The 23,697-nt window shown below is 43.9% G+C and overlaps 1 protein-coding gene across 1 annotated transcript in view; it reads right to left on the bottom strand.

Annotated features, from left to right (window-relative positions):
- Alp12 (Alkaline phosphatase 12) overlaps nt 1-23,697 on the bottom strand; it is a 173,374-nt gene that overhangs the window by 127,525 nt on the left and 22,152 nt on the right. The gene's annotated exons all lie outside the window — the stretch shown is intronic.

Here is a 23,697-nt window from a genome sequence, read left to right as displayed (position 1 = left end):
AGTTCTGACTGACTTGTCCGTCTGTAGTCAGCTACAGGGGTATAATTTAACACTTTGTAACGGAGAACCAAGGCTCCTATACTCAAAGAAACGGTGACAGCCAGATCAGTGCCCGCAATGGCGAGTGGACGTAATCGTCTCAAAGAAGCGCCATGATTACGCCTGTAGAAACGAAACAACCCTCGCGTAATTAAAGTAATGTATTAAAGGAATCTTTTCGATGTGGAGACTCACCAGCTATATATATGCTCAGGACAAATAAATAAATAAATAAATAAATAAATAAATAAATAAATAAATAAATAAATAAATAAATAAAACTGAACTCACCACTGAATGAGTCCGGTAAGATCGTAAATGTATTTTATTTTTTGGATTATATGTTGACGAATGTGAAATATCAATTTTCTGAGCTACTCTCCGAAGCGATATATGTGGACTGACTTGCATTCTTGCCTATTTATATTCTAACCTCTCCTGTGTGAGAGCTGTTCTCGTTCTCTGTTTTTTATTATTGGTTAGGAAACCAGTGCTATGCCAATTGTGAACGAGCTGTTGCATGTAACTTTTTGATGGTAATATAGAACCGGGAAACTGACTACGGAACTTCTGAAGGCTCATTTCAACTGGTTTCTTCTTGTACAAATACCTTCAACTAAATATATTCTCTGCACTGTCGTGTACTTTAACCATCGCGATAATCTCACAGCACACCTTAAGAATCCAATAGTTACTAGCGAACTGCTGCGTCAACTGTCAAGACTTCTTATCACGCCAGGCTTGACACAAGCCTTATGACGCTCGCTCGAGTATTCATGCGGCCTGAGAGCAGAAGAGCGAAGTCTTAAATTATACACCCTGTAGTACTACCCATCGCACAAGTCTTTTGCCATTAACATGTGAGCGTGCTGGTGTCTGTTGATCATGCCAGGGGATATCAGGCAGAGAGTTGCACACCATATCGCAGACCAGGCAGACAATTATCAATACTTTTTGAGTGCAAATCAAATGTTATAATTAACTACAACCCTAAGATGCTCATTCTAAGGCCCCTTGGTTTCATTCGTGATATAAACCTAGTAATAGGATTAGTAGAAATATTATACTAATAACTGATCATGATAAGATATTTGATCAATTTATAATAATGATAACAGGAAGAAGTAAAGCAATTTCTACATCAAAAATAAGGAAAATTACGGCAATTAAAAAGAATCGTAAGGAGAAAGGGAGCCGGGCTGAGCTTTTAGGGTCAAATCCACATTCAAAGGGGGAAGCTTTTTCTCGATCATTGATGGTTTTTTTAGAGAGGATTGAGGCAGAGAGTTGCACACCATATCGCAGACCAGGCAGACAATTATCAATGTACAGCTGTCAAAATATGTGACCGCTTTCTAGAACATAAGTCCCCTTCGGGTCCCTTCTGTTGCATGTTATCATGCTGCATAAGGATGAACATGCGAATTAATACCACTCGATGATTCTTTTGCTATTTGCTTTACGTCGCACCGACACAGATAGGTCTTATGGAGACGATGGGACAGGAACGGCCTAAGAGTGGAAAGGAAGCGGCCGTGGCCTTAATTACGGTACAGCCCCAGCATTTGCCTGGTATGAAAATGGGAAACCACGGAAAACCATCTTCAGGGCTGCCGACAGTGGGATTCGAACCCACTATCTCCCGGATGCGAGCTTACAGCTGCGCGCCCATAACCGCACGGCCAACTCGCCCGGTACTCGATGTTTTAACCACATGATTTATTCAATACGAAAGATATACTTGCACTACTAACAGACAACTACTAGGAGACATCTAGAAAGAAACACAACACAAGCCACACACATCGGAACAGCTGGCTATGAAGTTCATGGATATTACATAACACATTTAAGAATAAAGCATATCTTTCATGGAATCTTACAATATTAGTTAACATTGAAACTCAACATTCCCCCCCTCAATGTTGTATTATATTGACATAACATGTACCTTAACATTTGTAAAAATCGGTATGTAAAGTCGGGGGGTGAGCCGCTACAATCTGGGCTATAAATCATTTTATTCACGCTGAGTGAAATGGTAGTATAGGAGAAGGCCTAAGATTATTTCTCAAATATTTATATTATTAGTGGCCATATCGATAAATACTACATAACTAAAGTTATATAGAATTTAATTTCCGATCATTTACGTCTTATGCCTTTTTACCGTACCGGCGTCCGCCTTCGTAGCGTAACGGTTAGTGTTATTAGCTGCCGTCCTCGGAGGCCTGGGTTCGATTCCCGGTACTGCCAGAAATTTAATACTGGCAGGAGGGCTGGTCTGTGGTTGAAATGGTACATGCAGCTCACCTCCAATGGGGGTGTGCCTGAAAAGAGCTGCACCACCTCGGGATGAGGACACGAATTTACTTTGTCCGACTCGTTGGCTGAATGGTCAGCGTACTGGCCTTCGGTTCAGAGGGTCCCAGGTTCGATTCCCGGCCGGGTCGGGGATTTTAACCTTCATTGGTTAATTCCAATCGCCCGGGGACTGGGTATTTGTGTTGTCCCCAACATTCCTGCAACTCACACACCACACATAACACTATCCTCCACCACAATAACACGCAGTTACCTACACCCTCATCGGAGGGTCTGCCTTACAAGGGCTGCACTCGGCTAGAAATAGCCACACGAAATTATTATACCGTACCGGCTATGGTGGCAGAGATATTCATGAATTTGGATTTTTGTTGCTAAGTCCATATCAACGCCGAGCCCCGAGAAAATGGGTAAACAGAATTTAATGAAAATCAGTATATTGTCGGGGAATAAGAAGCTACAGTTTAAGCTATAAATAATGGTATTCACCCTGAGTGAAATGGTAGCTTAGGGGAAAGCACCTAAAATTTCATTTTTAAATACCTATGTTCTTAGTCCTATAGAAAAGTACTACATAACAAAAGTTATAGAAAATACAGTTTCCGATCATTTATATTTTATTCAGTTTTACCGTACCGACTATGATAAGAGTGGTATTTCAGAACCGGAAGGACAATTAATAATGTGAAGGCCTACAATATCGAATGCGCGTAACATTGATCAACAATAACATTACACTGACCGTTGTAATGTTCTTTGTCTCTTATGCTGACATTCAACTCCGATAGATGGGATTACTGCTGCGTACTACCGATTATAACAGCCTAATTGAATATTGGCGGGAAATAGCAGAGGAGTTAGATAACTTTCTTCTTTAGCATGCCATTCTTCTGGTTCATGCATTTTTTGATACTGCTGGTACGTAACACACTGGTTCATTATAATATTCCAGCTATTCGATACCTACTTTGACGCGCTGTTTTGAATGAGCAGTGTGCGCACTTACGGCAGAGGCTCAGTTAGTAGTAGTAGTATGAACTGGTCTAGAATTACAATTGAGGCCTATTCCAAATCATAGTACCACAATTCACTAAATAACTCAAAATTCAACCCTGAAAAGAGCCGTTTCTTAAGAAAAGCTTCTTCCTCTTCACTTTTATTAAATCTACATTCATTTTATTCCAAATTAGCAGCGAATATGTAGTTTCTTCTCTGGCTTGGAGGAAAAATTGCCTCCACGTCAGATAGTTCTTTCCCCCGCCAGTGTGGTGAATTGAGATTTTCCGACTCATCGGGTACTCCCAGGAAACAGATAAGTAAACGGGCATAGTTTTTGCCCTGGGACTATCCACTATTCGAACCCCTCCCCACCCCCCCCACCCCCACCGAAAAAAAGACGAAGATTGTTCACGGATCACGGATGTCTGCGTCTTGGTCATTCCAGCTCTATATCTTTGGGCTGTTAGTTCTGCAGCGTAGTACTGTTCGTTAAAAGTAAGAAAATGTGTGGGTTTTTATTTGATCGAGTATTTCATATAAAAGCATTGCTTTCAATCGCGCCATTCCTACTGACGTCATTGTAATGACCCATGTTCATTTCAGTTGGGAAAACCACTAAGAGAGTCTTTCTGAGAATCTATAAAAGCAGACGGAGAGTGTGTGTCTGCCATTATAATGAAAACTCCCCAACCTGATTGTGACTGATGGTAGGCAAGCTGGCCTACCATTACAATGAAAATTCCCTAACCCAGTCTTCATATGAGAAAAGACGTTGGTGACTTCCCCGTTGTGTTTCTAGGGCAACGTTAAGAGCTATGCAACTTAATACAATCTTGCTCACAACGTTTACACTACCTAACCTATAATTCTGTATAGCCTACAGTTTAGAATTCCGCAGCGAAGCACGGGTACATCAGCTAGTCTCTTAATATGATTATGAGAGAATTTAGGGGTTGTAGTAAGGATGTAAAAGAGGAGGCGTATATGTCTCTGGTAAGACCCCATTAGAGTATAGTTCCAGTGTATGGGATCCACACCAGCACTACTTGATACGAGAAATGGAAAAGGTCCAAAGAAAAGCAGCACGACTTTTTCTGGACGATTTCCGACAAAGGAGTACCGGTAGTGTTATGAATATGTTGCAAACTTTGGGCTGGGAAGACATCGGAGTAAAGAGACGAGATATTCGACTATGTGGTATGAGCCGATGACCTAGATGTTAGGCCCCTTTAAACAACAAGCATCACTGTGTTGTATGTTTCAAGCTGTCAGTGCAGAGATGGTGTTGAATGACTTTTTGTTAGTGGCTTTACGTCGCACCGACACAGACAGGTCTTATGGCGACGATGGAATAGGAAAGGGCGAGGAGTGGGAAGGAAGCGGCCGTGGCCTTAATTAAGGTAATTAATTAATTATTTGCCTGGTGTGAAAATGGGAAACCACGGAAAACCATCTTCAGGGCTGCCGGAAGTGGGATTCGAACCCACTATCTCCCGGATGCAAGCTCACAGCTGCGCGCCCCTAACCACACGGCCAACTCGCCCGGTTGAATTACGTTAGTGGACGAATAAGCTTGAGCGGAGCTTAGAAAAGTAAGAAAACTCATAATATGAAGATAAAGCTGGAATTTAAGAGGACAAATAGTGGCAGATATCCATTTATAGGTCCGAGGACTAAGGAACTGGAGTAAACTATCAAGGGAAGTGTTCAATAATTTCCATGTACTTTGAAACATTTACGGAAAATCTAGGTATACGAGAGATAGGGAATCTGCCACCTGGGATTAACCACTCCATTATTGCCCTTTTTGCCTACACTCTCAGGGCAGAATCAAGCAACGCAACGCAGTGCAGTCTGCCAGCCAAGCATCTCGCAAGAACCACAGCAATTTGTCAGCCGTCAGTGTGGTCACTGGTTCAAGACTTGTCCCGTTGTGACTCGGTAAAACTAAACCTGTCTCGACCGCGTTTCACTGAGAGTTTGACCCTAGACCTACCAGTGCTTCATCCAAATCAATCCACAATTTCCTTCATGGATCCGGAATTTTAAGCCCAGTTAAACATACTCCGAGACTACGTCAGCCAAGTTTACACCCCCACCACAATACACTACACCGTCCCCGCCATACACAGCACAACGATACTACCAGTCCCCGCTGCACCCAACACAACAATGCCACCAAACCCCTCCACCAACCCTCTCACCCCAAACCAAACCACACCAACATCCTTACCAGGAGGACTCAGAAGAGGGAGACGAGGAAGAACAAGAAGAGACTGATTACACAGTACCCCTCTTCTGCTTCCCTAACAATACCACTTTTCCAGTTTCCCCAAAATGTAAGATGCTCATATTCCCACCTCAACAATCCAGACCTTGTCCCACAGAGACTCGTAAGACCATAATCAGTACACTCACGCCTATTTTTAACGAACACCTTGCAGTTATTGAAGTCACACAATAACCCACTCATGATCACTCCCAGCCAGAACGCATCAGTCGAGACCATTCTTGAAACACTAAAAACCACAAATATTCCCACCCCAATTATTATAAATCCCCCGTACAACACATGCAATCAATTTGTCACTATTTATCCCCCGGCCGAAAACCAGGAAACTCAAACAACCTCACTCCCGCCAGTTAAACTTTTATCCACTCAAACCACACCTGCTACATCAAATTTTAAATCCCAAACCACCCCCATGGCTACAGACTTCTCACAACAATCCCAACCATCAACCGAGGAAACACACACTCAAACCATTCCCATCCCTCCCCCTCTCGCCCCCCACCACCATCATACACATATATACACAAATTACCCAGTGCATCTCTTCCACCCCCACACAAACCACAACACACTCTCCTAAGAAGAAAAAAGACACGGAACACACAAGCCAAGCCTCAGAAGCCTAACAACAATACTACACAATTACACATACCCAACCCCTCGCCCCAAAGCTTCACTCTCGCACCCCAAACACCACATTAACCATTCTGTTTTAACTGCCTTAAACTAAACCGTCACGCAGCTGGCTGCAGGAACACCACCCCGCTGCAATAAATGTGGCGGCCTTCATCGTGCCTCGGGACCAGGTGCGCGAACTGCAGCGGTGGTCACGCGGCTTCGTTCCCTGGCTGCCCTTACTACAAAAAGGCAGTTATTAGCAAACACAAGTCACACATGAAACATCTACACAAGCCAGTCCATAAATCGCCACCACCGCTTATCTCCATCCCCAAAACGCCCACCGCTACTACCCACCCCCAACCGCCCACCGCTTCTTCCTACCCCCAGCTACCATCAACCCAGTCAAGCAATTAATGAATGCCCTTCTCACATTACTTCTGAACCTTACCAGCACCCAGAACTCTAACAATCCAGGCCACCTCGGTGGATTGAGTAGCCGAGACCCTGGAATAATCTAACCAAGTCATACTTTATAAATTCACCTCCAACTAAATCCCACTTCCTAAAATCGCCTTCTTAAGCTACAACGCACTTCTCCTAAGTTATGAAGCACTGGTACTACGAATTACCGAGACGGTGCATTCAGTAAGTTGCAATTACATGCTACTTTTCAAATTAATATTGGTGTTATATCATCTCACATCCACTTACTATAAACGAATACCGGTCATAAGTAGCACAGTTGCAATACCTAAGCAACATTGGGCGTGGTTGATACCTGGATGGGTGACCAATCAGGTCTCACTACTTATCACAAGAAAATTATCTTGAAAAATTCAATAACTGTAAATACCTCAGCCATGTCACAGGGAAAGATCTTAATCAACCACCTACTATCCAAAATCACTCAAACACAATTATCAATCTCACAATCTGCACTTATTATTAGGCTACCTATTATTACCACTAATATGATAACTTATCTCAAGTACCACACTAAATATTTTTTTAATTCTATACTTTAACCAATTCACTCATTCTCACACACAATTCTCAATTGATACTATAATTCATTTCAACAAATATAAAAATTACGGGCAGAGGAGTGTTTATAGCGCCCTGGTACCGGTTATTTCTGGCGCAACCTATCGATGTCGTATGAGTTGCGCCGAGTAAAAGTTGCGCCGTGTTAAAATCAGTAAAACTTGCGCCGTGGTCATTAGTCATTCTAGGAACTAGAGGTCTTGTTTGGGAATTCCACAGGGAATGAAACAACGCTGATAGAATGAACATTTGCGACGGAAAACTGTAAATTTCAGTTATTGTTAAGATAACAAAACTTCTTCATGACGCTGATGGAACGTAGGCTTCCCATCACTGCTCCGGGGGTTAAATCTACGATCACTTTAGATAGCGTTTATGCTGGACAAAGCTGGCATTCGAAATATTATTTCTGATTTCTTAATATTTATATCAGCATCACTGTTTGAAACAATTTCATTTGTCATTTATTAATATATTATACCCAGGGGAATGCGACAGGCCTCGCCAGGGCACACAATTTCCTTTCTTTGGCAGTAGCTGTGGTTCATTCTTGAGCCCTATCACTTCATAAGGGGTGCATGTCGGGGAAACGTAGGGTGAGACAGTTTTTTTTTTCTGTTTTCACTGGTCATTCTTTATTCAACAAATTCGCTACATTTCATTTGCCATCCATTAATCTTTGTCCGCAAAAGCACATAAGATCTCGCATTCGGCAGTATTTTCTTCCTTTAGCGGTGTTTCATTCTTCATTCATTCTATTCCTGACCCTGTCAGTTAGCTACAAACAGGCTGTGGATATTCTTCATAAGACTGAAGGACTGATTCCATGTTTCCACACTTGGTTTGTAAATTAAGTCAAACTACGTAGTTATACACATTTCACCCACTGATATAAATACGATGCAGGTTTTCTAAATGTGCAAGAAATCAACATTGATAGAGTGAATACCAAGCTCGATAGCTGCAGTCGCTTAAGTGCGGCCAGTATCCAGTATTCGGGAGATAGTAGGTTCGAACCCCACTGTCGGCAGCCCTGAAAGTGGTTTTCCGTGTTTTCCCATTTTCACACCAGGCAAATGCTGGGGCTATACCTTAATTAAGGCCACGGCCGCTTCCTTCCCACTCCTAGTCCTTTCCTGTCCCATCGTCGATGTAAGGCCTATCTGTGTCGGTGCGACGTAAAACAACTAGCAAAAAAGATAGGGTGAATAATATTTTTTAGATTACTACAGATATTCGCAGACATTCCTTGAACTTGGAAACAACCCCCTGCGGTGCAGCGCAGGTAGCAGATGCTTAAGACAGCTGTCAAACCACTTCTACTCCCGGCGGGGAATCTCCACGACGCAAATTTTACTCGGCGCAACTTTTACTCGGCGCAACTCATACAGAACCAACCTATCTAGGGGTGCCCCAACACTCCCCTGGGACATGTTCCCCAGGGGTGTGGTTCTTTAAAACTGATTGGATTCCCACCTGGGTGACAACCCTAAATGCAGATCGTTGATGGATTGATGATACAGTTGCCGCACGAATTAAGTTCTTGAGGGCAGTACATCATTTGAGATTATCATGGGGATTTCCGAAAGGAACTCATCCGAGAAGAGACTTTGCAGCCATTTATTGTTATTGTGAGGGATGACAGTGACGAGTCAGGTTTAAGTGACGTCGGAAGTGAAGTGGAAGGAGAAGACTAGGACGACTTAGTAGTTTCATTATAAATCACATGCACGCGGAATATCTACTGACGCAGTGAGGAGCTACGAACAAGGTTTACGGTTAAGTAATGATTTACTGCCTGAATGCAGCTGTCGCATTATACATGTTGCTGTTGCTGTACTATTGTGTTACTTTTGTTTACTCACGCCCTTAAGCTAATCAGTGGCAACGTTGCAGTCGCTTTCTCATATCGTTGGGCGCTGCGCGCGTTCCGTTTCAAGTTTATGTCTCGTATATTCTATAAAATTACTTATCTCATGTTATTTTGAACAGGATCATACAAACGCAATTTATTATTAAGATAGTGCCATAATATTAATCCATACATGAATGGTTCAAAAAGTAAGGCCTACCGTATCTTAAACACATTGTTCCCTATTTTAATCCAAAATCCGGCACATCCTGAACAAGTACTCCACTATTTCCCGTCCGCTCTGTGTTTTAAGTGACGCTGGCAGGAAAATTGTTATATACTGTTATATACTGAAGTGTGTGTTTGGTCCCATTTCTGTTTCTAATTCGTACAAAGCACAGAAGCTGTCGTGCATTGGACCCGTATTACTCAGGACACCCTGTGTAGAACTCGTCACACTTTTGGTCGAGAAAGCATAATGTAGCCGATGTACTTGAGAGCGCCGCACATGCGCAATATTATCTACTGCAGATTAAGTGAAGTTTTAAAGCTGGATGCCCTTCCCGACGCAACCTTCTGTGTAGGGCTAGAGGAATATCCACACGCAGTCAGTTCCATTTCAACGCCAGAGCGCCACGCCATCGCCATTGGTCTGAAATACAATATGCAACCTGAGAACCACGGAGAATTGCGCACAACTTCGGACCAGGAGTTCCACCGCAGTAGCGTAGCGAGGATTTCAGTTTGGCGGGGGGTGGCATTCATCCAGAATTTTATTTTGATAGGTGCCCAAACTTCCAGAATAGGTGGTGTAGAATATCTAAAAAAAGGGAAATAAGTGTCCTTGGATCCAGTAAGAGTGCAGATTCGTGCTGATTCCGGAAGCTAAAAGTAATCTTCTTCTTATTCTTCCCCACTTTTCCCACACCTGTGGGGTCGCGGGTGCGAACTGTGTCGCACATGTGGATTTGGCCTTATTTTACGGCCAGATGTCCTTTCCGACGCCAACCCAATGTGGAGGGATGTCATCATTGTTGTGTCTTTCTTTGGTGGTTGGTAGTGTAGTATGTTGTCTGAATATGAAGAGGAAAGTGTTGGGACAAACACCCAGTCCCCGAGCCAGAATAATTAATCAGACGCGATTAAAATCCCCGAACCGGCCTGGAATCGAACCCGGGACCCTCTGAACCTAAGGCCTCAACACTGATCATTCAGCCAATGAAGCGGACTCCGGAAGCTAATATTAATATACATTATATGTAAAATGCTTAATAGAAGGGGTACCACCGAGCTCGATAGCTGCAGTCGCTTAAGTGCGGCCAGTATCCAGTAATCGGGAGATAGTGGGTTCGAAGCCCACTGTCGGAAGCCCTGAAGATGGTTTTCCGTGGTTTCCCATTTTCACACCAGGCAAATGCTGGGGCTGTACCTTAATTAAGGCCACGGCCGCTTCCTTCCCACTCCTAGCCTCTTCCTGTCCCATCGTCGCCATAAAACCTATCTGTGTCAGTGCGACGTAAAGCAACTAGCGGTTTTCCGTGGTTTCCCATTTTCACACCAGGCAAATGCCGGGGCTGTACCTTAATTAAGGCCACGGCCGTTTCCTTCCCATTCCTAGGCCTTTCCTATCCCATCGTCTCCATAAGACCTATCTGTGTCGGTGCAACGTAAAACAAATAGCAAATGGGAAACCACGGTAAACCATCTTCAGGGCTGCCGACAGTGGGGCATGAACCCACTATACCTGTACCTTAATTATTAAGGCCACGGCCGCTTCCTTCCCACTCCTAGGCCTTTCCTGTCCCACCGTCGCCATAAGACCTATCTGTGTCGGTGCGACGTAAAGCAAATTGTTAATTACTTTCCTTGGCAAGCCTGGGATACAGAATATAGTACCGTCGTATAAAGTTACAGTTTTGTAACGCTAATATTCATATCTATAATTTCCATTAACGTGCCAGACACCAACGACATGGAGCTGTTGCCATTTTAATACCGTTTGAAAGGCCACCGACCCAAGCCGGGATCTGAACCTGCAAACTCGGACTCAGAAGGACAGCGACTCAACCAACTGAGCCACATGAAAAGGAGGCGTTTGTGATTATTGTTATAAATAGATGCAGTCTGTATTTTACAAAGGTTTTATGAGGAGCATTTATTAAGGCGTACGTTTTCCAACTGTCCTAAATGCACGAGGCCGGACAGAAGAACTAGCTGGAACATAAAGAGGCTTGCAGGGGTGTCGCTACCTTCTCTGTTCACTTTCCCAAACCAAACTCCATGGCGTAACAGCCCCGAAGGGCCTTCGCCTACCAAGCGACCGCTGTTCATCCCTGAGGTCTGCAGATTACGAGATGTCGTGTGGTCAGCATGACGAATCCTCTCCGCCGTTATTCTTGGCTTTCTAGACCGGGGCCGCCATCTCACCGTCAGATAGCTCCTCAATTATAAACACGTGGGCTGAGTGTACCTCGAACCAGCCCTCAGATCCAGGTAAAAATCCCTGACATGGCCGGGAATCAAGCCCGAGGCCTCCGGTAAGAGGCAGACAAGCTACCCCTACACAGCGGAGCCAGCTGGTTACTTTTAGGTCCCCTTATTTTAGAATTTGACTTAAGGCATCCTGCATTCGATTTCCGGCACTGACAGAGTTAAGAAAGGCATGGGATGGGGAAGATACAGCCTTGTTTTGGGGTGCATTAGAATTGGCCTTGAGTCTCCCGTAATCGAAATATCTACCACCTGGAAGGTAGTCACCTTCAAGGGGTGTTGTACCAAAGTGGCTCCTTTTTATAAGAAGACAAATTTTTTTTTTTTGCTAGTTGCTTTACGTCGCACCGACACAGATAGGTCTTATGGCGACGATGGGACAGGGAAGGGCTAGGAGTGGGAAGGAAGCGGCCGTGGCCTTAATTAAGGTACAGCCCCAGCATTTGCCTGGTGTGAAAATGGGAAACCACGGAAAACCATTTTCAGGGCTGCCGACAGTGGGGTTCGAACCTACTATCTCCCGAATACTGGATACTGGCCGCAGAAGACAAATTAAATGAAGATTCTACTTCCTCACAAACGAAGAATGATAATACCAATTTTACGAACAGTTTCAATAATGCAGCCGGTTTATGTTAAGTGTACAGAAACTATGATTGTACGTGGTAACAATCAAAACCATCAATATCTACTGAAGATCCGTCACCGCACACGGTAGGACCGGCTTTCTTTTCATATCCACCGGGCGAGTGGCCGTGCGATTAGGGTGCACAGCTGTGTGCTTGCATCCGGGAGATAGTGGGTTCAAACCCACTGTCAGCAGCCTTAAGATGGATTTCCGTGATTTCCCATTTTCACACCAGGCAAATGCTGGGGCAGTACCTTAAGTAAGGCCACGGCCGCTTCCTTCCCACTCTTAGCCCTTTCCTTTCCCATCGTCGCCATAAGACCTTATGTGCGACGTAAAGAAAATTCTAAATAAAAATTTAAAAAATCTTTTCACAACCCCTTCCAAGGAAAAGTTGTATCCACGCTACTGGCCTGAAATTATTTTTTGGGTACGCCACTGCATTCACTCACCATTTAAGGTGCAAGGTAATCCCGAAGAATGGTTGGATACTCAAAATACACCACCATAAATGATGCGATTATGGCTCAAAAGTATAAAGAAAGGTAAGGGACGGGATCTAGTGTTTTAAGTAGAATCCTTATCAATAGAACGTGACTTCCCATTTTAAAAATGTTTGATGCATCGACTGCGATTCAAGCCTGGGCCGTCCTGATGAGAAGATAGAACCATTGGAACGGAGTTATCACGCCCGCCAATTACAAAATAGTTACCCGCACTTTTGATGGTGCCATTTGAGGTTCCAATCCGTTCCCGGGTATTTGACAAAATATATAGGCCTACCTATCTAAGGCACGCATCAGCGATTGTCTTGCTATTGTTAGAATTTTAAAAAAAAATTTCATAACTTACCAATGATGCACATAGTTCTGACTTCTCAGTGACAAAACGGTCCCTCTTCAAGAAAAGTTGCTTATATGGCACAAAATGAGGAACTAAGTGCAGCTCACAATCCTGTCACAGTCTTCCCAACGCTGCAACAGCACATCTCTCAACCACGCCACAACCCGAGGATCCCTAGAAAATTGTTGTTTTCGGGAACCGATGTGCAAAATCTGACTCAATATTGTAAGCTTGCAGCTGTTTATGGCCGTGGCCCCCGTTATCTCGGTGATCACGTTCTGGCCCCCTACTGAGTAATCCCTTGCTAATTGCCCCTTTCCTCATGTCTTGACATTTGTCAACACACGGTTACATTCCCAATACTGAGGCCTCTACAGGGAAATATCCCCGCGCATCACAATCCTAAGTGTTTTTCTTTTATTCAAGCAGTACAAATATGGAGAATTATGTATGGCCCTATTGAGCCTTGCTAGTAGATTCTTTGTCGCTACGTTAATTTAACATTTCGGCGTAAGTTTTTAAGTTGTTCGTACCGAACGTAACCCCCTTGGCTACGCCAGTGCTCTACCGTACAATAAATTCTGAAATAATCCTCATTCTCTCCCGACTTTGTTCAGCTTCATCATATTTCACGTTATTGCCACGCGCTGTCGTAGGAAAATATCATTTTAACACGGCACATTAAACGTGTGAATAGAGCCATGTTACTTCGCTGAAGGAAACGTGTATTCCACTGCAAATTCCCGTGCGAAGAACGGGTAAAAATGCTAGTATATAACCTTGAGTACACGTACGGCTTCGTTGGGTGAGATATGCTACTTATCCTTTTTAGTCTTTGTAAATATATTTCGGCTAAACTTGTTAAGTACGGTACTACGATAAGACGTGGAGATAAGCAACGCATGAAGGCGTTGCCGAGGCACGCGAAGGAGAAGCCTGTCAGTATTGTGACAGGATAGCCTACGAGGTAATATTGCACCAGGACAGTGGAAAGTAGGTCAGCTATTAGATAACCCAACACGAAGGAATGAAAAATGTGTCATACTCCTATGCAAATGAATACGTACATTGAATCCGAAAATCGCAGAAATGTTTCTGTTAGATTTAGCTTAAATGTTAAGATAAATTGAAGTGTGGTCGGGCAAGATGCGTCAAATCCGGATTTTTCTTCCAAAATGATCTACATGACCATGCCAGTGCTGTGCTGAGTGATCTACATCCAGACGCTCTCTCCTTCGTTCTTTTTAAATGTAACAACAGACCGTGAAGATGATATGTCCACGATCACCTTGCCACTCAAGCCATTGCCTGCGTTGTACTCATTGCCTTTCAATCAATCAATCAATCAATCAATCAATCAATCAATCAATCAATCAATCAATCAATCAATCAATCCACTGCATTTAGGGCTGTCAAGCACGTGGCAGATGACCTATCAATTGTTTACCTAGCCTTTTCTTTAAACTCTTCAAAGAACTTGGAAATGTATCGAGTATTTTCCTTGAATTTTTTTAAAAATCCCGTACTCCTCGTCCTACAAATGGATATTTGGACCAATTTGTCCTCTTTATCTTCATATTATGATGTTTCCTACTTTTAAAAGCTCCCCTCAAGTTTATTTTCCTACTTATGTCATTCCACGCCAACTCTTCACTGACAGTTGGAAACATACCACATAGTCGAGCATCTCTTCTCCTTACTCCCAAGTCTTCCCAGCCCAAAGGTTGCAACATTTTCGTAACACTACACCTTTGTCGGAAATCACCCAGAACAAACCGTGCTGCTTTCCTTTCTCTGGTAAGACCACAATTAGAGTATGGCTGCAATACACGGACACTCGCCAGGATTACCTGATGAAAGAACTGGGAAAGCTTAAAAGGAAAGCGACTTTGATTCATGCGACTATACGTGACTGGGGTCATCCACTGCAGGCGACTTCGCGCGGCTGTCATTTGGTCTGTGTGAGTTTCTGTAGTAGGCGTTTTCAAGATATTAAGATCGGTAAAGATTCTGTGAGATGGGTGATAAGGCTTTAGTTTACTATTTGGAGGTTTACTACCTGATGAGGCGTCGGAGAAAAAATCGCCAGAGAAGACATTGGTGTTAACTTTAGCCAGTGGCGACCGATGGCGGGGTTATAGTTACAGAATGACGAGAGAACATAATGGAGGTGCTTGTAAGTGTTTGGTGCGCGCATGCATGATTATCTTTATAAGGACACTGGTACAAGTGAATTATGTTGATATTCAGATTGCAGTACACTACAAAATCTTACATTAAAATACAGAACAAGAACAATATGATCAAGGTCAACATTTTTACAGCGAATGGTATGTTCAGATTGCAATCAAAAAATCCGAATTCCGAAGCTTTTTACAAAATAGATTCAAGCGATCTGTTTGTTTTACAATTATGGCTCTGTGAATGTTCAAAAGAGTATTCTTATTTTCTTTTGTAAAACGTCCATGAGTGGAAGGGGGGGTTCTAACCCCCAGTAATCTCCCCTTAGCTACGCCACTGACACTAGCTGAAAGAAAGCCAATGGGAAATTCCATAATCTGTTCGATGATTTGAACAAAGACCACCAGAAGTTCTTTGATTATTATCGGATGCGTCCAGAAACATCCAGAAACTACATTCTGAATGCAATAGACTAAGAATAGCCAAAATGTCACTCAGACAACAGCGCCTTTGAAACGTTTAACTGAGAATCGATAGTAAAGGATCTGAATACGTTTTCAAAAGCTTTGAATTTTTAAAATAATCAAAGGACGAATTAAGTATATCTTTTTTGCTATTTGTTTTACGTCGCACCGACACAGATAGGTCTTATGGCGACGATGGGAGAGGAAAGGCCTAGGAATGGGAAGGAAGCGGCCGTGGCCTTAATTAAGGTACAGCCCCAGCATTTGCCTGGTGTGAAAATGAGAAACCACGGAAAACCACCTTCAGGGCTGCGCACAGTCGGTTCAAACCCACTATCTCCCGGATGCAAGCTCACAGCTGCGCGCTCCTAACCGCACGGCCAACTCGCCCGGTAAGTATGTAATTTAAGATGTCAGTGCAACATACAAAAATAAGAAAGGTACGCATCCATCAGTAAGATTCACGTAAGAAGAGTTAAACAGAAATATAAAACCTTTATTTCCAAATTCAACAGTCTCTACATGTTGTGTTTTTTTCGATCCCCACTGTCGGCAGCCCTGAAGATGGGTTTTCATGGTTTCCCCATTTTCACATCCGGCAAATGCTGGGGCGGTACTTAAGACCACGGCCACTTCCTTCCTACTTCTAGCACTTTCATATCCCATCGTCACCATAATACCTATCCGTGCGGTGCGATGTAAAGCAAATTTTAAAATTTTAATAATGTCATGCAGTTTTAAATGAATTTCATTTTGTTTTATATTTTATATTCCCCAAGAAAAGTTGCTTGTAACTGCACAATACATATCACTTTAACATTGTGTTTGTTACGACGCACCTGAAAAGTTAGCCCACTTCTATAGGGCCGGATTTCACTTGAAGCGTGTTGTTGGGAGCGTTTGTTTCCGGTTTTGGTTTGATGGTTCAGGATGACGGGAAGTGTGTGTATTTATACGGAGACGGCTTGTGCAGAGAAGTTTGACGTAATTCATCCCCTTCTTTAGAAACGTGCAGGAGATTATTTCTCACAGCCAGTTTGATTGTCAGAAACCTTCTTCGGAAGGCTTACCAAAAATTGGTAATCGCTGTCGTCCTTACGGGCACTTACGACAAGTAATTGTAATTTTGCTCTCTTTATTTCAAGGCACTTTTCTTCGATGGTTCATGTGTGTGGGTTACTGTAGTCACGTCCTAGTTCGTGAACCATGGGCAACGGCTGAGTGGCCTAGCAAGTGGTCCTGAGAGTCGGGATACCAGTTGCTATGGAATGGGAGTGGGCATCGCGGGCATATTCTTAGTCATGGCCCTCCTTGTGCTCAGGCGGCTAGGACTATACAATTCACCGGTGGTCCATAACCCGTTAGAGGAGAGATCCTCGCTTGGACTATGTGCAAGTAGGGTAGCATCCTGCTTCATGAATTTACCGAGCTCAGAACATTTTAAGCAAGCCTCGGTGTTGTAACCAAGGTTGAAGTTTACAAAACACAACTTTTATTGCTTCACTTTGTGATATTTACACAAATAACAGAAATTTATTTTGAAGCAAAAAGGAATATTGAATCTTGAGAAAAGTCTGTCTTTATACAATATGTACAGGTTTACAGTCTTTATATACACTTCTATCTTGAAAAGATAGTCTTTGAGAATTGACACGTTGATAGTCGAGAACTATCTGGCACACTAACATAAATGTCTTTGAGAGTCCTTGTTTGTTGAAGTGCCTGAATTCCTAAAAAGCAAGTTCAATTGATTGAAGAAATTCCACCTAGCGAAACTAAGGGAGCTTGCATAACTTAGGGAATGAAAATGGCTTGTAAAAGAATTACGGAACATAGGCAGCGGAAACAGGTAAGGGAGCGGTGACCAGAGGTGAAACCTCGTACTGCCAGAAATTCAGTCCACCTGGTCGAAGCACATTTTCAAGAGGAGTAGCCTCCGTGCTCGACGTAGGGTGTATTCTGGAGCTGGACACCGGGGCAAGTGGGCGAGTAAGCAGGCAGGGAGCTCGTATTTATAGTACACTCGATGGTCAGGCACGCGCACTGAGGGCTGCGCGTCGAAGCTAGCAGAATGATACACAGGCGCGCGTGCAGCTGGCTGGTGGAGCGAGAAAGGGAGCGCCGGACATACAACACCCTCCCCTCCTAAATACGCCGGTACGGCGTGAAACGGCGGCGGCGCTGGCGGCGACTGCGATGCTGGGGCGGAGCTGCTGATATCTCTGTTGTATTGTCCGGAGCTGGAACTGGGCGGAGTGGCGCTGTCTCGTCCTGAAAGGAACCCATTGTTATTAAATGATCTAAGGCTCGTTCAGCAATAGATTTATCAGGTTTAGCAATAGCATCAATAGCTGGACAGGGGCGGTAGCGTAGACGTATCTGATCTTGATGGCGGCAGATACGTTTCTCCGTAGTCTGTATCTCGTAGAGACGATGACCCAAAGATCTGCAGATGACTCCAGGTATCCAGAGTGGGTTGGATTTGAATGTCCTGGTGTAGACCTTGTCGTTGAGGGAGAACTTCGTTGGTGAGGTCTTATGCTGGGCCGGAAGAGGCTGTAACAGAGAAAGTAAAGTTCTGTGAGGTCGTCCATGGAGCTTCTGTGCAGGAGTGATATTATCAGCGCCGGGTAGAGTTCTGTAGTTGTTTAAGAGTTGGAGCAAGGCTTGGTCTTTAGTTAAGCCTGAAGAGACAGCTTTCTTCATACTTCTTTTAAATGTTTGTACGAAGCGTTCAGCTTCACCATTAGATTGAGGGTGAAAAGGTGGTGCTAGGATATGACGAATGCCATTATGTGTACAAAAGTTCTGAAAAGCAGTAGCTGTAAATTGAGGTCCGTTGTCCGAAATGAGTACTTGCGGTAAACCTTCTGTAGTAAAGATTTTCTGGAGAGCACGAATGGTAGCTTCGGTTGTAGTAGTCGAATGCATATCCACTACATATGGAAAGTTTGACAGTGAATCGATGACTATTAACCACATGGAATTGAGGAAAGGACCTGCGAAATCGATGTGAACTCGTTCCCATGGAGTAGTAGCAGGAGGCCATGAAGCAAGATCAGAAGACGGGGCGTTCTGATTCGTTTGACATTGCTCACAATGACGTATTAGCTTTTCGATGGCGGCATCAATACCGGGCCAGTAGCAGTGTTGACGGGCGAGTTGCTTTGTTCTGGAGATACCCCAATGGCTTTGGTGTAATAATCCGAGAACTTGTTTCTGTAGGCTAAGTGGGATAACCACTCGGAAGATGGTGCCTGCTTCTAGTAATACAACTCCGGCACGAGTCGTGAGACGATGCTGCATACGATGATAAGGTGCCAGGTGGGCAGGAAGTGTGCTCTGAAGAGGCCAACCGTTGCGGATGTAAGTACGTACAGTAGCAAGTGTACTGTCCTTATCCGTAGCTTTAGCTATGCAGGTAGCATCAATAGGAAAACTGGATACAGTATCTTCAAGTTCTATGTCCAACTGAAGACATTCAGATTCTTGAGAATCGAAGGCAGTATCAGGACCAACGGGTAAGCGGGAGAGGGCATCAGCATTACAATGCTGGGATGTGGCTCGATATACAATCTGATAGGAATAATCAGAAAGGAACATGGACCATCTTTGAAGCTTTCTGAGGGAATTCTCTGGGATCTTATTACCAGGATGGAATAAGTGTACGAGAGGCTTATGATCGGTAATGATCAGGAAATGGTTGCCATAAAGATATTCATTGAAACGGCGAATACCAAAGATGATGGCTAAAGCTTCTTTCTCTATCTGTGAGTATCGACGTTGATGGTCATGAAGTGTTTTCGAAGCGAAGGCGATGGGGCGTTCTTGTCCATGACGATCCTTCTGGGAGAGAACGGCACCGACACCGTAGTCTGAAGCGTCAGTAGCTAGCGTGATGATCTTGTCGGGCTGAAAATGAGTGAGTTGTATAGCTTGAATTAAGGCGTTGTTGATTGTTTTCCATGCCTGTTGGCATTGCGGAGTCCACTGAAACTTAACACCTTTTTTACGTAGAGCGTTTAATGGAGCTGCCACTGTAGCGAAGCGTGGAATGAACTTATTATAATAGTTCGCTTTGCCTATGAAGGACTGAAGCTGCTTGAGGTTCTGAGGTGCTGGCATGTTTACTATCGCGGAGACATTCTGTATACTAGGACGAATTCCATTCTTATCAAGTATATGTCCTAGGTAGTGAACTTGAGGCTGAAAGAAGGTACATTTAGCGAGATTCGCTCGTAGTCCATTGTCTTTCAATTTCTGGAGAAGAAGTCGGAGATTGGTTAGATGTTCCTGATGATCTTTTCCAGTAACAATAATATCATCCAGATAGTTAGCACAACCGGGAATTGAGGCGGTGAGTTGAGCCAAATAGCGCTGAAAAATAGCCGCTGAGGATGAAACACCGAATGGGAGCCGCTGGAGCTGGAGCAGTCCGAGAGGAGTGTTGAGTGTGAGAAATTTCTTAGATTCTTCGTCTAAAAGTAGCTGGAGATATGCTTCTTTAAGATCAACTCGAGAGAAGAATTGTCCACCAGAGAGACGACGGAATAAGTCTTCTGGACGTGGAATAGGAAAGATATCTGTGTCGAGTTGTGCGTTGACTGTAGATCGAAAATCGCCACAAAGTCGAACATTACCATCAGGTTTCTTGATTACCACGAGTGGAGTAGCCCATTGACTAGAAGTAACTGGTACAACAATTCCAGTTTGTATCCATCTTTCTAATTCTTTCGTGACCTGGTCTTGAAGTGCTAGGGGTACTGGACGAGCTTTGAGGAAGCGAGGCGTAGCTCCGGATTTCAGCTGTATGTGAGCTGTATAGTCTTTTGCTGTTCCGAGCTGAGAGTCGAAGACTTCAGGAAACTGCGCTAGGAGAGCGGTAACGTCAGAAGTAGGATGCAATGTAGATACGACGTTAATGTTGTCATGTATCTGGAAACCAAATAAGTTAAATAGATCCATGCCCATAATGTTTGATGCAGTGTAGTTGTTAACTACGAGAAGAAGAATAGCCTTCTGAATTCCTTTATAACTAGCCTGAAGCTTGATTTGACCGTTGATGTCAATTTTCTTCTTGTTAAATGTCACGAGCTGGATGTCAGCTGGAGAGCATGAAGGTGAACCTAAGTTGTGGTAGGTAGTCAGGTTAATAATAGAGACAGGTGATCCAGTATCTAATTGAAAATCGACAGATCGATCAGAGAATGAGAGAGGAAGGATGATTTTGTGAGAATCCTTTGTGGGAAGAATAAGATTGATCTGATCAACTTCCATGTCTTGGCGGGGCTGTATATGCTTCCGGCGTGCTGCAGTAGTCTTAGCAGGGCGGAGCGAACTTTGACAGACAGTCTTAATGTGTCCAAGTTTATTACATCGTTCACAAGTAGCTTTGAAAAAACGACAGTCACGACGTTCATGATGCTTGAAACAACCTCGGCAGGAAGGCAGGAGTTTTGAGGTGCTTTTAGAATTGGGCTTCCGTGTAGCATTACGAGAAGGAACCTGGCGAGAATGCTTGGTGGAGAGCGCCTTATCCGTACGGTTCACTGTAGCAGAGGACTTGCGGGCCTGAGGCGAGACTTGTGCAACTTCGTGTGGAGAAGCTATGGCTGCGGCAGTCTTGGTAGTAAGCTCATAAACCGTAGCAATACGCTGGACGTCTTCTAAAGAAGGGTTACTCTGCTTGACAGCGTCAAAACGTATTTTGTCTTCAGGAGTATGTAAAATTATCATGTCCCGAATGAGAGAATCAGTGTAGGATGAACCACAACCGTCCTTGGAGCAGATGAACTGGCAGGGTTTAGCTAGACCACGCAATTCAGTTATCCATTCAGTATGTGTCTGATGGGGTTGCTTTCTGCACTGAAAAAATTTATAGCGAGCAGCCACTATGTGAGGAGCTTTGGCATAGTGTTCCGTGAGACGGGCCAAGAGCTGCGTGAAGGGTACCTCAGATAAGTGTTCTTCCGGACTTAATTTACGTAGTAATTCACACGTAGCATTGCCAACCGAACTAAGAAATAGTGCGCGGCGGCGTTGATCATCTGTGACAGAATGGCAGATGAAATGCTGTTGCAAGCGGGCTAAATAAACTGACCATTCTTCCTTAGCCGGATCAAAAGCAGAGAACGGAGGAATAGCTGATGGCTGTGTAGAGACAGAAATAGCTTGAATAGCCTGAATTAATGCTGCCTGTTGTTGTTGCATAAACTGTTGTTGTTGCTGCTGTAAGGCTTGGAAGACCGTAGCGAGTTGTTCCGCAGTAGCCATTGCAAGATGCGTGCAAGAAAGAGTAAGGTAAGCTGTGTGTCAGAACTAGTTGGAGTGTCGTTGGTATTGAGCACGTCGCCGTAGAGTTGACAACTGGGCCTGGTGAATTGTAGTGTCGTGTTTACCTCGTTGCTATAGAGTTGGCGATTGGGGCTGATGACGTGTAGTTTGTTGCTTTTTTACCTCGTCGCCATAGAGTTGGCAACTGGTGTCGAAGAATTGTAGGTGGTTGCGTTTTTACCTCGTCGCCATAGAGTTGTGTTGTAACCAAGGTTGAAGTTTACAAAACACAACTTTTATTGCTTCACTTTGTGATATTTACACAAATAACAGAAATTTATTTTGAAGCAAAAAGGAATATTGAATCTTGAGAAAAGTCTGTCTTTATACAATATGTACAGGTTTACAGTCTTTATATACACTTCTATCTTGAAAAGATAGTCTTTGAGAATTGACACGTTGATAGTCGAGAACTATCTGGCACACTAACATAAATGTCTTTGAGAGTCCTTGTTTGTTGAAGTGCCTGAATTCCTAAAAAGCAAGTTCAATTGATTGAAGAAATTCCACCTAGCGAAACTAAGGGAGCTTGCATAACTTAGGGAATGAAAATGGCTTGTAAAAGAATTACGGAACATAGGCAGCGGAAACAGGTAAGGGAGCGGTGACCAGAGGTGAAACCTCGTACTGCCAGAAATTCAGTCCACCTGGTCGAAGCACATTTTCAAGAGGAGTAGCCTCCGTGCTCGACGTAGGGTGTATTCTGGAGCTGGACACCGGGGCAAGTGGGCGAGTAAGCAGGCAGGGAGCTCGTATTTATAGTACACTCGATGGTCAGGCACGCGCACTGAGGGCTGCGCGTCGAAGCTAGCAGAATGATACACAGGCGCGCGTGCAGCTGGCTGGTGGAGCGAGAAAGGGAGCGCCGGACATACAACACTCGGACCTATGGGAATAATGGAGTCCCACTCTCATTTGACAGGCGAGGGACTCCTTGGAAACAACTTGGCGAACGAAATGGAATTCGATGGGGAGCTATCAATATTAATGGGGATTATGGAAGAAAGAAGGTAGAACTGGCTGAGTCAGCAAAGAGGATGCATCTGGATGTGCTAGAAGTAAGTGATATTCGGGCAAGGGGAGATAACGAGGAAGAGATAGGAGATTATAAAGTGTACTTGACGGGTGTTAGAAAGGGAAGGGCAGAGTCTTGGGTAGGGCTGTTTATCAGGAATACCATTGCAGGCAACATAGTTTCTGTTAGGCACGTAAATGAGCGAATGATGTGGGTAGATTTGTCAGTTGGAGGAATTAGGACAAGAATTGTGTCCGTGTATTCACCATGTGAGGATGCAGATGAGGACGAAGTTGAGAAGTTTTATGAAGCATTGAGTGACATCGTGGTCAGGGTCAACAGCAAGGATAGAATAGTGCTAATGGGCGATTTCAATGCGAGAATTGGGAATAGAACTGAAGGATACGAATGGGTGTTTGGTAAATCTGGGGAAGATATGGAAGCTAATGGGAATGGGAAAGCGTATGCTGGACTTCTGTGCTAGTATGGGTTTAGCTGTTACGAATACATTCTTCAAGCATAAGGCTATTCACCGCGATACGTGGGAGGCTAGGGGTACCAGATCCATAA

This window comes from Anabrus simplex, chromosome 2 (genome assembly GCF_040414725.1).
Source record: "Anabrus simplex isolate iqAnaSimp1 chromosome 2, ASM4041472v1, whole genome shotgun sequence".
NCBI lineage: Eukaryota > Metazoa > Arthropoda > Insecta > Orthoptera > Tettigoniidae > Anabrus > Anabrus simplex.
This window is presented reverse-complemented; position numbering and strand designations above follow the sequence as displayed.